A 15,680-nucleotide genomic window follows, 5' to 3' on the forward strand; every position below is an offset into this window, starting at 1 on the left:
TATAAGAGGAAAAAAAAAATCTCTAGGATTTGCTCTCATTTTCGTTCGTCCCCGCAGGATGTTACTAATTTACGATAAGACTCACGCACCGAGGGGAATCCCTTGGTGTCGAATACCGGCGCCTGGAACCGTCGAATATGAATCTTCGCCACTAGAAAATGACGGAGATTGCTCTCTGTTTCTCCTTCACCCAGCATCCGTAAAGATCTCGACAAATCCCCTCTACCCCTCTCCGAAAAATCCCAGAACACCCCCCCTGGTGTCTTAAATAGCTCGGACCTCAATGGCGCCCTCAATTATGTTCCAAAAAAATGGGACCACATGCTGATTTCTCTCTTTCTCTATCCTTTCAATGTGTTGTCCTCATTTTCTTTATTTTTCTGCGACTCACTTATCATTCCACTGTTGGCTATATAGAATGTAAAATAAATACTTATATTATACAAATAAACACAAGAATGTTTCTGTGTCAAAATTTTAGATGTCATCGCTGTTAAGGAGAGTGGAAATCTCAGTGGGAGATTGAAAGTATAAGCGATGCAAAAGGTAAATGTCTAAATTTATGGTTTCGCGTGTGCACCGCCATTGGGGTGAGACGTTTGGTCAGTGGGTTGCATTGTCCCCCCCCCCCCTCCACAATCCTCTTTTCACTGTATATAAATATATATATATACTATATGTTTGTAAGACCCATGAGAACGATTTAAAGATTACTCGCCGCGTGCTGCGAAGATTATTGCTGAATCTGCTCAGTGTCAATGGCCCAAAGAGTGGGAGAGAAGGAAAGAGAGCAAGAGAGCAAGAGAGAGAGAGAGAGAACTTTAAAAAGCAGCTGAGAAAGCGATGATGTCATAATAAGAGACGAGGACATTAATTTTCATTCGAAGACAGTTGCCTTTCGACGGAGCTTTATATCTATACGCGATTGAGACATTCAAGACAGCTTGTCGAAATTCCTGAGATTTTTATCTCTTTTGTCTTTACTTCTTTTTTAATTTTATTTTTCAATGTAATTACCTTGTTTTTCAATTAACAAGAGATAACGAACAAGTTGAAATTAGGTACCGACATGGGTAATAAAATAGAAAAACATGTCTAAATTAAAATTAAGGTAGAAAAGAGAAGAATAAGAATTCATTGGAATTAGTAATTGTATTTTATGGTAGCTTTTGAAAAGGAGTAACATGACATGTATTTAATTTTGATGATAGTATCTATGCTTGAATCTAGTTTATTTATTTATCTTGACTATAAATTTCAATTTTATTTTGAAAAGTAATTACAATTTAACGATTTTCAATTTTTGTTTTATTAAAAAAAGTTCCATTTAGAAATGATAAATTACTTTTTCAGTTATGTATTTTCTTTTGTTTTTTTAACTTGAGCATTTTTAATTAAGTTTATGAACTTAGGTAGTCTTTAATTATTCTATTAGTATTCTCCACCTAATTGCAAGTGTAAACTTTAAGCTACACTTTTATCAAGTTTTTAAACTAATTAAATACCTTACAATTAAGTCCGCATGCACTTAGATATCTATATTCTTCAGTACATATGCACTTGAAGACCCCGTCTTGAGTACATGTGCACTTGGATAATCTAGACTTAAGTACATGTGCACTTAAAGACCCCCACAATAAAGTATGTGTACACTTAGAGACCCAATAAGTGCATGTGCACTTAAATACCCCTATGTTCCAGTACAAGTGCACTTAGAAACCCCTATTTGAGTACATGTGTACTTAAACAACCCTATATTTAAGTACATATGCACTTAAAGATCTCCCTAAGTGGAAGTGTACTTAGACGAAGTAGACGAAGTAAAACAGATTTTAAAATTAATAAACAGAACTTAAAATTAAAAAGCAATTTTCTACTATAGTAATTAACAAGAAACAAAAGAAAAAAAAGGACAGCAGGAGAAAAAAAAATTCGACTCTTGTTTTTTTATGGTTATGCCCAGGGCCTTTTTCAGTTTGTAATCAATATTTCAGAAAAAAAAGGTAGGTTGGTAATAGTTCTGGCGATCTGACTGACATTTTTTTTAAAAAGAAACGAATGTAGAAGGATTTCTCTCCTCACTATATATTTTTCGTCTTTCTACCTCTTTGCCTGCCCTTCATTTCTCTCTTTCTCGCTCTTTTTTCTCTTCATTCTCTCCGCTTCTCTCTCCTTTTTTCCCTCTCTTTCTTTTTCCCTTTTTTTTTCTTTTCTTTCTCTTTTCTAAAAAGCAGACTGGCTGGTGTGCTGCGCTTGAGTTTCCCAAACCAGCTCGAAGTTCACTTTATACACCAACATTCAACAAAGCCTCTGCTCTCCTGGGCTTTATTAAAAATTGAGAATGCAATTTACCGCGGCCGCGGAACCGCTCCTAAATAAAGGAAGCCGAGACGACAGCCCGAGACGTTTTACCTTATGCGTATAAGTAACCAGCCTCCTTGCAGGAGAAAACATTCACATTGCTGTCGCCAACAGCATTAACTACCTGTATACCCAGATCATCATTTCTTATACATATATACAGTGAATGGTGGAAGAAAAAAAATGGGGGGAAAAGAAGCTAAGACTGAATTCTTGTCAGGGCAAATTGTGCATTGATTACGTAATTCTATTATTATTATTATTCAATTTTATTATTCAAATTTTAGTTCTACTTTATTCAAATTTTATTTTTGACTTTACTTTACATTTAACTTTTCTTTTCTTTTTTCATTTTCACTTTCATTTTCACTTTTACATTCACTGTTACTTTAACTTTTCATTTTCATTTTCACTATCATTTTTATTTTTACATTCACTTTTCATTTCCATTTTCACTTTCATTTTTACTTTTACTTCGTCAGATTTTTATTTTTACTTTCACTTTCCCTTTGACAGTTTTTTCTTTTCATTTTTCTTTTCACTTTTTTACTTTGAAAGTAAATTTCTATCAAAGTGAAAAAGAAAATAAAAACAAAATTTTGTCATAGAGAATGTAACAAAGTAAACATGACACTGAAAATCTGTCAAAGTGAAAGTAAATATAAAAAATGAAAGTAAAAATGAAAGCAACAAAAAAAATCGTAACCAAAACGGACAATAAAAATCTCTTAAACTGAAAGTGATGAAACTCTTCCAAAGAGATGGAAAAAGTGAAAGTGAAACTGAAAGTGAAAGTCAAAAGAAAATTACCTAACAACACACCCCCTGCCAAAATCAACAGTTGAGAACTAAAAGTTACAAAATCAACCAAAGACAGTGCACAATTAGATGATAATAGAAACAATAGAAAGCTACAATCCAACACTCAGAATAGTTGATTCAATAAAAATCAATGAACCCAACTTGTAATTAGATTTCCCTCTATACAGACAAACATAAAAACTCCATGTAACTCCATGAAGCTTATTCCGGAAACGAAAAGCGGAGCCAGGAAAGTCTTGTTTACGGGTCGCGCATCATTGCTCGATCGTATATCTGCAGATAAATCCCCTATAAAACTGCCATTACATCAATGTTTATCTAGAAAGTTCTCATTCGTAGCCAGAATGGAGAATTCGGAATTTTAAAATATACACAGAAATGCATCGCACAACACAAAATCTTATACATTGTTTCTCCGTTTCTATACCGCACGCAATAAATTTTATACTCGCTTCTTTAGTTTCTTTATTTCTTTTAAGTCTCTTCTCCTACTTTCTTTCATTTTAACTTCTTCGATTTATCTATTTCTACCACATAACATTCATTTTTCTATAATTTCATCTTGTTGTTAACATTCATTTTATGAACGAAATTTTTAACGAAAAAAAAATTTATTTCATTCAAATATACTATGTAAAATTTAAATTAGAAAAAAAAAATTTTTTTTACTAAATATTAACCTATTTAATACACAAGTAATCTTTTAATTGAATCAAATAAAAATTTCTCCACTATTATAATAACAATTTTAATAACATCCACTTTTCTGTAATTTTATTTTGTTTTGTTAATAAAAAAATAAAAATTTATTTAAACCGCACAACATGTGAAGAGTTTAGTTGGGTGAATAAAAATCGGGTATTGCTATTGCGAAAACTCATTGCATAAACATTTATACCCTACTCTGGGAAAGAAAAGAGAATTCAGTTGAGAGGGGGAAGAAGGTAGGATAATCCGATAGGAGGATTAAAATTTCGGTATGGAATTTTATTCAAAAGCGTTTTTTCATTCACTCCTGATTTCATTTTTGTTTTCCAACGAATGGCGCTGAATTTATTTTTCAATGTATACTATATTTCAATTTCCTCTTTTTTTTTCTTTAAATATTGTACTACGTTCAAGTACACCAAATTTTTGGGGTTAGTAAAAACAAAATGTCTACCATTTTTCTATATGTATAGCACAGAATTTTTCAAATGGATCACATAAAATTAAAAAGAAATAATTCTTAATTTATCATTACTATTATCTTAATAGAGATAGAAAATTATAAATGAATAATGAAACAATTAATGAAGTAAAAGAATTAATTAATATCGTAAATTGAAATAATTTAATTAACTAATTTTTCTTCTACTTGCAATAAAGACTCATGGTGGCAATTCTATAATGAAGGTTCAAACATTTTCCAACGACATTATTTTCTAATTTTGACCCTTTTCTTGCTGAAAAGTTAGCAGACTCTCTTTCTCTCTGTATATACATATATATATAGAAGAGGGTTTTTAGCTTGATTTCAACGCGAGAAGGAGCGTGGTTAATGGCGCTCGTTTCATTAAATTAATTAGCCAATCCGTGTGCCTGCTGTGCAGTGAAAATATATATACTATTGCGCAAATGGGACAAATTCTTGATATTATTTTTTGTAAACAAGTCGCGAAGAATTTTGATGTAATGGAAATTAGAGGCAGAACTTTGTGCGGCACACTCGTTAAGGGAATTTAATACTTCGAGAAAAAAAAATGAGAAAAGAAAAAAAAATCTGCCTCCACTTAGAGGCAGGTGGCCCCCCGGCTCAAATCAGTCGTGTTACGTTAACTGAATTCAAATTGATTCTTATAGTGCTGCGAGGCATTAGCATAATTTATGTGCCCTACCTAGGCCAGCCATTGGAGGCTGGCAATAAACCTTTTTGTTATATTTGTATAATATATATTAATTTATATAATGTATATTATTTTATATAATATATAGTAAATAGTAAATGCCCAATTCATCAAATATATATACAATATTATATTTTATTAAGAAAAAAAATTTACCAATTTTCTTAGCGAGACCTTTGCAGTTTCCATGACTTACGGGACAGCTTCAATAAATAAATGCCGTACTGAAACAAAAAAAAATAGAAAATTAAATTTACTGTTAAAAAAATATACAAGATAAATAAATATACAAATAAAATAATGAATAAGTATCTAAATGAATAAAAAAGTAAATAGTTGAGTAGTTAGATAAATAAATATATAAACAAGGAAATAGTTAATTGAATAATAGTAAAGTGGATAAATAAATAAATGTTAACTAAAAACAGAAAAATACACATTTTTATTCATAATATTTTATTTGTTTTATTTTTTCAGCTTTTGTTATCAGTCCACGCAGTTTTTTGGTTTTCATTTGATTACGACATGAGTTTAAATTGAAAATTACGAAAAATTTGAAAGTGTGAGTGTTTGTGTGGATTGCGCTTTTATTTATAGCTGATAACTGTTTTATTCGTATGACTGAATCAGCGTTAGCACATTTGAGCTTTTCCTGTAAGCTTCGGCTTACAATACCGCAACAATGTTCAGTCATTGGCAAAACAGTGATTTATTGTTTAAACATGCTGCTCTTCCCTTACATTCATTAGTGGCAACAAAGCAATTATCAAACAGTTTTTACCAAAAAGAATTCTTACAAAAATATATTTTTGTTCTCTGAAAAAAAATTTTCTAAAATGTATAATGATTTCATTCATTAAATTCTATTTGTTAAAATAGATTCTGATAAAATTTATCCACAGATTGTGTCAGGTTTATTTAGTAAATAAAAACTTTAATTGAAATACTAATTAAAGTAATTAAAATAATTTTTAGTAAATGAACGATGATAACAATACTCGTGGTAAGAGCGTCTGCGTCTGAAGAATTTTTACTGTGCGCTAGGCTTTTATATGCAAAGAACAGGGCAATGGTGGGGGGAGGCGCATGCGCTACAAACGCAACGTCAATGTTTTTCCGCCAGGGCAGTATGAATGTATCACGGAACCCAGTCTTTTAGAAAATTTTATATTTATCAATTTTTCAAAAAAAAAACATTTATTTTTATAACTAATAGTACAATAATAATAATAAAGATAAAAATAATATTAATTTTTTAGATTTAATGCAAATGTTTATCCAATTTTAACAGAGCAATGTCCAATAATCTAGAATGAATTATTTTATAATCATTTCTTTCCTCTCTGTAATTTGGCTTATTTTTATAAATTCTCATTCCATTTATCCAAGACTCATATAACATAATTAATAATTTTTCCATATATCCTTTTTTTTCTAGATTGAGATAATATTTTTCTATTTGATACAGTTCGTCAATAAAAATTGGTGTATTCAAAAATTTCACAAAATACTCATTATTATTGAGTTTTCTGTAAATACCCACAGACTTATGTGGACTATCTTCAAAGAACCTGTTTAGAACAAATTTTCTATAAATTTTCAAAGTTTCACTATAATCGTGAATTTTTGTTTTTGTTGAACAATACGGTTTAAAGTCTCTATACGCGTGTGTTTTCTCATTATTCACAACTAAATTCGATTTACTGCAAATAATATTTTTGTTTAAATGAAAAATTTTAAACACGTCCTCGTTATTCTTTACAGTAAAATACAAATTATTTCCCTTAAAAATCGTATCAACTATTCCAAAGAATGATCCATTGGGATTATCGAAAAATTCTAATTTATCGTAGGTTTCATTTGTCCTTTCATAATCAAAAATTGAAAAATATTCTGGTACCTAAAAAAAAATTTCAATCGTCAATAAGCGTAGTACTTTTTTACAGTTAATTATAATAATTCATACGTTTGCAAATTTATATAAATATAATTTATACAACTATGATTATTTATACAAATATAATAATTTGTAACTTTAATAATTTATAGAAAAATTACAATTTATATATTTAATTTTAATTACAGCAGGCTTCACAGTGCCTCTAAAAAGTATTTTAGGGAAAAAAGGGGACTTAAAATTTAAAAAATAGGGGACTTTTAAGGGACCATAAAAATTAGTTAAATAAAGTACTACTCATAAGACTATTATTATAAAACATAAAGATGACCGACTGACAAAATCATTAGTTTATTATTATAAGAATATTGTTACTGTAATTTTTTCAAAATTACTTGTATCATTTCAATTCAATTAACATTTTCTAGAATTTTTAACTAAAATTCTACTTTAAATCAATAACATCAATTTTTATTCAATTCAACTTTTTCTAAAAAATTAATTCCACAGAATTGTTAGTTAAAAGTACGAAAAACAAGAATTTAATTCTACGAGAAATCAATTATTTAAATACAAAAATAAATAATATTAAATGTTTCTTAAAATTTAATTTTTACGAAGAATTGTATTAACAACTTTTGAAAATATTTAATTTCTTTTAAGGAATTTAATTAAAATTTTAATTAAGTTTATTATATTAAAGAATTTTATAACAATTTTTGAAAATAATGGAAAACTTTTTGAAGAATTTTCTTAAATTTTTTAAAAATAATTGAATTCCTGAGCAGAATTTAAATAATAATTATTGAAAACAATTGAATTCATAAGAAGAGTTTTATTAAAATTTTTGAAAATAATTGACTTCTTGAGAAGAATTTAAAAAAATATTTTGACAATAATTCAATTCATGAAAAGAATTTTCCTATCTATTTATAAAAATAATTTAATTCTTGACGAAAATTTTTAAACAATTTTGAAAATAATTTAATTTCTGCAAAGTATTTTATTATTTTTCAAAAGAATTGAATTCTTCTCATAAATATTAATATTTATCAAAATAATTGAATTTTGGAAAAGAATTTTATTAAAATTCCTTAGAATAATTGATTTTATGGGAAGAATTTATGCGATTTTTTTGTTTATCAAGCTAATTGAATTCTTTTGCAAAATTACTTAAAAATTTTTGAAAATAATTGATTTTCTGCGACGAAATAAATGTTATTTATGAAAATATTTGAATTATTGCAACGAATTTTACTGTTTTATTGAATAAATTGAATGTTTCTTAAAATTGAATTCTTTCCACAAGATTTAATAAAATTTTAAATAATAATTGCATTTTTCAAGGAATTTATTTAAAATTGTATTAAAAATATTTGAAATTCTGCGATAAAAATAATTGAACTCGTAAATGAAATTTTATTATTTATGAAAATAATTGAATCTTTTTATAGAGTTGTATCAAGAAGTATTTTCTATAATTAAATATGTTGATAAATTTTATGAAAATAGTAAATATTTAAAAACATTGAATTGCGAAAAACTTTTGAAAATAATTGAAATTTTGCAAAGTATTTTATTTAAATTTTTGAAAATAATTGAATTTTTGGCGAAAAATTTTGCTATTTATAAAAATAATTGAATTCTTGACGAGATATTCATTAAAATTTATAAAAATAATTGAACTTGTGCAAAGTATTTTATTAAATTTTGTTTAAATAATTGAATATTCTAGAGAAGAATTTTAATATTTATCAAAATAATTGAATTTTAGGAAAGAATTTTATAAAAAATCCTTAAAATAATTGATGTTATGGGGAGAATTTTGTTGGTTATCAAGCTAATTGAATTCTTTTGCAAAATTACTTAAAAATTATTGAAAATAATTGATTTCCTGCTACGAAAAAAATAGGGGAAATTTTCAAAATAGGGTACGTTTAGAGGTCAAAATTAAAAAAAGGGGACTTTTAGGGAAATAGGGGACAGACTGTGAAGCCTGTTACAGTTAAATTTACAATTACAAAAAAAATGTATTCACTTGTTTTATAAGATCGTTCAAATGAAAATTTTTCTAAACTCACCGAATGGTAATCGCCCAACATTTTAATTGTATTCCATTTGTCTAAGACATCAATACGAAGAATTTCCCAAACTGGCGCAATTAGAACGAGCGAAATATTTGACAATAATTTTGATACATCCGTATTAATGATAATTTTCTCAAGAGCTAATAATTCTAAAACTGTCACATTTCCAGGACAATCCTTTCTATTTAAAATTTGTTGCAAGTTTAGAATATTTCCCTTAGCTTGCAACTTATAGGTTCCATTAATACTCAGTGGAGAGCATAAAACATCTATTTTCCAATTCATTGAATTATGCACAGTAATAAAAGCATTCATCAATAAAAATCTGTCACTTCCATTAAAACTTGAAACATCTTTATATATTTTGGACATTTCATTAGAAATATCATTATTATTCACACTCGATTCGTACATATTTATTAATCTCTTAAGCCATGATTTCTTCACTTGCAAATTATGATTAACAAATCTATTTAAGATATTTTGCCATATAATTGAATTGTAATTAATGTCGGACATAAAGTACATGAAACAGATTAATTTGTTAAATGACAGTTTTATTTCTTTTTTACAATTATATGATACGAATTCATCAGATTTAATTTGAAAATCGAAATTCCTTTCGAAATAATATACACTACTTAATGATGACATATTAAATAATGAATGATCAATTAGTAAATTATTTCTCATAGAGAAAAGTCCCTTTTTTAACGATCTTGAATTTTCATCAGAAAGCTTAAAGGGATTAGAAAATCTTATCAAATCACTATTTCTCTTAACAAATTGTAAAATACTTTCTCCTTGCAGATTGTAGGAAAAATTTGTTATTTGAATGGGAAGGCCTCGATATTTTCTGTTGAGATATTCAGATATTGCAATGCAATGATGATGACTTTGTACATCCTCATTCGAAAAATTAATACCACACCAAAACTCATAAAGTGCTGTAGTTGATTTTGAAAAATTTTCAACTTCTACTTGATTTTTTATAAATTTGTGGAAAAATTTTTCTTCTATTTCATTTATTGCACTTTCATTTAATACATTTATTGGAATAAAAATAATTGATCCATGAAATAAATAAGATGGTCGTTTTTCAATGTGAACTTTATCTGAAATATTGAAGTGTACAATTTCTGATGCTCTTCTAAGCATAAGTTTAAAGTTCTCATCGCTATATTCTTGACATGTTAGGGCAATTACATATGTTTCGATTGTTTCCAAAGTTACCTTTGTCAGATATGTTGATAATATTTCATTCGGCATATTTTTAGGATAGACAAAAAAGGAAAGTTTTATATCCTCATTGTAATATAAATAATAATTTCTAACTATCTCGGTGTACATTAATTGTTCAAGGTCAGAAAAATTTTCTTTCCTCTCTGGCAGTACTCTAGTATTATTACTCAAAATTTTAGCTAATTTTATGCCATAATCTAATTCATTTCCTATAATAATCATTACTTTCTCAAATTTTTCCTTTTGATCGACAATTATTGAATTACTGACGTGTTTTACTGTATCCAAATGTTTATAAAGTACAAAAAGATTGTCAACTGTATTGGTAGCAATATTTGTGTTATATCTCTCTCTCAAAAATATGTCTTCCTAAAAAATTACATTTTAATTTAATAATAAAAAAGCAATAACAATAGAATAATAAAAACAATAAAATTACCAAAAGAATAATAATATAAATAATAAAAATAATAAAGACAATAACAGCAACAAATTTAAAACTATTATAAACTTTTTGTCAAAATTAAAAGATTTTTCAATTTACCATAGTCCCATTGTCGGAATGATTCGAGTCTTCTGATAAACAGAAAGTATTAAATTCTACAAGAAGCAAAACTAACAGTAAGACTCCTCTATGGACTTCCATCTTTCAACAAACGGAAACTATCAAACAGTCTAACATGCCAACTAAACTATTTCCAATTTATAGACCTTCTTTTAACAACCAAATTTTTTTTATCATTTTTCGTTTTTTTATAATAATTCAACTGTTATAATATTTGATTAAAATTTTACGATTAAAATTAATTACACTGAAACCCTACTTATTTGAACATGGCTCACGCAATTCGACACGAAGTGTTGCGTTTTTTTGTATTTTGGTCGACATAACTCTTTTCGTCATTGTGTACATTTAATATTTACAATTTGTCATAAAAATAGCTGCATAATTAATTAACAAGGTAAGAATTCTGATGAAATGTAAATATATTCTTATCAAAATGGGTGTGTAAACAAATTAATAATATAAAATTCAAGAAAGCAATTCTAATAATGTAAAGTCATATTTAATATGACAATGTTAGTTTTAAAGAGAATTTAATAAATTTATTCAGAATTTTAGGTCACTGAAAAATTTACTCTACTTTTGGAAAATATTAAAAATACTTTAAAAAAATATTTTTTAACATATTTTTTATCTATAGGTATTTTATGAAAATAATTATCAAATGAATAAAATAATTTTTATTTAAACCAATTTTAACTCAAATACTTTTGTTTCCTTTTTTCGAAAAAGGTAGTTTTAAATAAAATTAATTTACATACATGAGATTTATTTAATAGATAAAAATTTATTTAAAAAGATTAAGAATTTAACATAGTTAATAATAATCTTTGCTACGGCAACTCTCGAATAGTTCTGGCTTTCCTGTTCCACGCTCGGCTTTTATATGCGAAAAACGAGACGGTGGTGGGGGGTCAGCGCACGCGCCACAAACGCGATGGGATCGTTTCTCCGCCAGGGCTGTATGAAAGCATCGCGGAACCCTGTCTTTTAATTTCGATTAAAATTTTATACTTTTACAATATAAAACAATTTATAATTTCGTAAAAGTAGACAAATTTTTGTAAACGCACAACTATATATATTTTTTAATATTAATAAATCGTTCTAATTATTGACCAGCAACAATAACAGCAGAAAACAATGATTTAAACTCATTTTTGTAATATACAGAAACAAAGAAAAGACCATTTGGGTCATCCCGAGTGACCTTCGGTAGTAAATTCACGACGAAATTAATGTTCCATTAGGTGTTTGGTGTGTTTAATAGGTTTTAGGTGTGCGCAGAAATTGGGGGAGCGAAATTACTATATGAACCTTGTCTTGTACAGCATATTGTGGAGAGTAAACTCATTGGGGGCTAAAGGTGGGTTGCTTAATAGGCATATATATATATATATGTGTGTGTGTGAGTTAACCTAAAAGGTGAATTCTGGAATATTATGGTATTTGTTGTGGGTATTCCAGTGTACTTTGAATAAGGGAGGAAGGGCGATGAGCAGCAACTCTCGTTCGTCGTTATCACGCGCTCCTTCTCCCCAAAGGCCATTTCTATTTGTCCTCCTGAGAGGGAAATCGTGTCACAGCTTCCGCCAAGGCACGCGCGTTCACCAAAGAACTCCGTAGAAACACGAGAGGCTTGTCGTTGTCTGCAGGTATATATCCGCTTTTATGGTCGGAACAAAAAACAAGCCAATACTTAAAATACAACTTGATAATGCTCTTTGAACGTGGACTGTGAAAATATCATGATTCAGGATTATTTTTCTTTTCCCTTGTATTTGCATTAGTTACGGATGTAAAAATCCTGGTTTTTTTTTATCTCGTTATTGGTATTCCGACTTCGCTATATCCAGTGTCTTTCTGAGGTCGTTAAATGTGAAATTATTCGATTCCTCTTTGTCAGGTCTTTCTGCTCAAGACTTAAAATTACTTTTCTTGAGATCAACCAGGTTAAGCAAAGTTGAGTAGGCTTAATATTTTGATTGGTGACCGCTATCAACTTTTTCCTTCCCAACGCTTTTTTTCTCTCCAAGAAAAGAATTCTTTCTTTTCTTGAATGCGGTTCGTGAAAAAAATTCTTTCCTTTCTTGAAAAAAAGAGCAATTCAAAGCGACAGGAAAAGAAATTCACAAAAGGGAAAAACAGCAAAATACAAGAACGAAAAAAGAACCGACATAACATTTTTTTAAATTCAAAATTGTATCTTTTTGTAACTTTAGCAAAACGATATTTAATACTCCAATTAATTCTCTAAATAAAAATTCTCCACATTTATTAAAATATATTCTTTTGTTAATTTATTTAAATAAAAAATTTTCTCATTCAAATAAATGACAAAAGGAGCGTCTTCTATCTACACAATCATAAATATGATAATTCCCTTCAACAAAATATCGTCTTTTTCAACTCGTTTTGCAAAAGTACAAACGAATTTTCGAGAGAGGGAGAGACTTAAATTTATAACGATGATTTTCTTGAGGAATGTGGTTAGCTTTGAAAGAACGCGATAGAATATATACATGTGTAAGTATAGGTTCGTTTTCTTAGAGATTTTTTTCCCTTTTCTTTTTTTTTCATCTTGTGTGCATCCAACGAGGAGAATGATTGGTATACGATAATGAAAGAACACGTCAATATTCATGCGGTCTTCGCGCGCCATAATAATATGGTAAATAAAGACTCATCACTTTTAGGTTTACGATCCGTGAATTATACCATAGCGACTTTTCAGTGACATGATTATACTTCACGAGGCGTTGATAATTGCGGTCAAAATACAAAAAAAGGAAAAAGAAATACAATATTTCAAGTTTTACCATTTCGATTAAATTATTATTTCCGCCTTTTGAAACAGCACTGCACATTAATCTTGCAAGTTCAAATATCTTTGTGATGTTAAAATTTTTTTAAATTTATACTATTCTTATATAATTTTTCATAATTTTGTAATTTAAAAAAAAAACCGGGGGTTCGATCAAGTAATTTTATGTTGACTCTCACTTTAACAGATAATCAACAATGTTTTACGCAAAATATTATTATTATTTTTATAACTTATTTTAATAATATTATTAGTTATAATAATGATAATAATAATTATTTTTGAATTGTGATGAAATAAATAATCGGAGGATGATATATGGAATAAAAAAATTCCTATTCTTTCTAGTCTATCCGGTAGATAATAATTATTATTAGTAATAATAATAATTACACTTATTATTGTTATTATTATTAATTTCGTGAATAAATTACGAAAACAATTTTCCAAATTGAAAACTACAATTGCCTATAATTATTACTATTATCATTATTTGAAAGCAGCTCGTTAGAGAAATTGCGTGATTAATCCCAGTGCAATTGGCCATAGTGATTTCGATGCACTTCTCTGAAATTTGGTCGCAGGGGCACACTTGCAACGATAATGTTCCCTCTGCGACCTATGACTCATGTGGAAGCCTCAGATGGCTAAGCTGCATGTTCTCCAATTCTGGTATTATTATCCAGCCACTGCAGACGCAACTTACTCCCTCTATATGTACTTTTTATTACAATTATTACTCTCTCTATTCATTTCTTATTTGCAGAAAAAAAAATTCAAATTTCCCTTTTGTCCATTTCTTATGTCAATTAACTCTTTTTTTTCATTTCTTATCAGGAAAAAAAATCAAGGAATGCATTTTTTTTCTATTTCTACAATACAATTAGGTATTATACATTATGACAACCGAATCGAAAAAAAAATTTCGCCTGTAATTGACTGATTATAATTTTATTAAATAAATTTTCAAATTGAATTTTCAAAGAGAGTGTTTATCATTATTACTGGACAAAATTCTGTGACTAATCTTTCCTTTACATTGTACTATTGAAAATTTAATGCTTAGTTCACTTTTGTAATTTATCATCTTTCAATGATGACAATAACTCTTTGTTACTGATCCACCAACGCAGATGATGCTCATATACATTTACGCAAACAATTTTTTATTTTCGAAAAAAATAGTGCTGGCTTTGTGAAAAATGTCGTCTGCAAGCAGCTCACACGAGAGAGAAAGAAAAAAGGAAAGAAAGAAAGAGAACGAGAGAGAGAGAGAAAGAGAGCAAGAAAGATAGGCACTTTCTAAGTGTGCCTCCTCTTGAGAAATGAGCGACAAAGACAAACTATATACACCAGAGAACAAAATCGAGATGGAGAAAAAGAGGAATAAAAAAAAAAAAAATTTGAAATAAAAAGTAACTACGAAGGTATATAGGAGAATGCATCAGAAATGGAATGAGAGAGGAAAGACGAAGACAATACGAAAGGAAATACACTATCGGGCACACTCTTTGACAAGGCCGACGACAATGAATTATTCAATCGGCTAATCCCGCCCGTGTCGCGATTGCGAATCGGCAAAACGGGCAAACCTCACATCATGTCTCGATGTTGACTGGAGATCGAAATTTTTATCCATTTTTTTCCTTTATCCCCTTCCCAACTATTCTCTCTTTCTTATTCTTCTTACTATTCAATTATTTTTCTTTTTATGCTTCAATTTAATTCGATTTGTCCCTGACTATACATGAAAAAAAAAACGCCGCGTTTGCAAACGTGACTCCTAATAGGACAGCCCTGATTTATTTTAATACTAATGTATTTTTTAAATCTTTTTTTTAGTACAAATTTTAGAAATCAGCTTCAAAGAAAATGCTTGCTCAACGTATTTTTTTAAATTACTATTGAAGGCAATTTCGACAAATTACCTAGAAAGTAATCTTAACTTAAAATTCGCCATCTTAAATCCGCTATTTTGAATTTTTAAAAAATGTGT

General features: G+C 28.4%; 1 long non-coding RNA gene across 1 annotated transcript in view; it reads right to left on the reverse strand.

Moving 5' to 3' along the window:
- Window positions 1-5,222: 5,222 nt before the first annotated feature.
- The window catches only part of LOC122508298, a 73,218-nt gene continuing 62,760 nt past the window's right edge, over window positions 5,223-15,680 (reverse strand). Inside the window, exon 5 of the long non-coding RNA XR_006302210.1 lies at window positions 5,223-5,293. This is a non-coding gene — a long non-coding RNA (uncharacterized LOC122508298). The remainder of the gene's footprint in view (window positions 5,294-15,680) is intronic.

This window comes from Leptopilina heterotoma, unplaced genomic scaffold (genome assembly GCF_015476425.1).
Source record: "Leptopilina heterotoma isolate Lh14 unplaced genomic scaffold, ASM1547642v1 Lhet_114, whole genome shotgun sequence".
Taxonomy (NCBI): domain Eukaryota; kingdom Metazoa; phylum Arthropoda; class Insecta; order Hymenoptera; family Figitidae; genus Leptopilina; species Leptopilina heterotoma.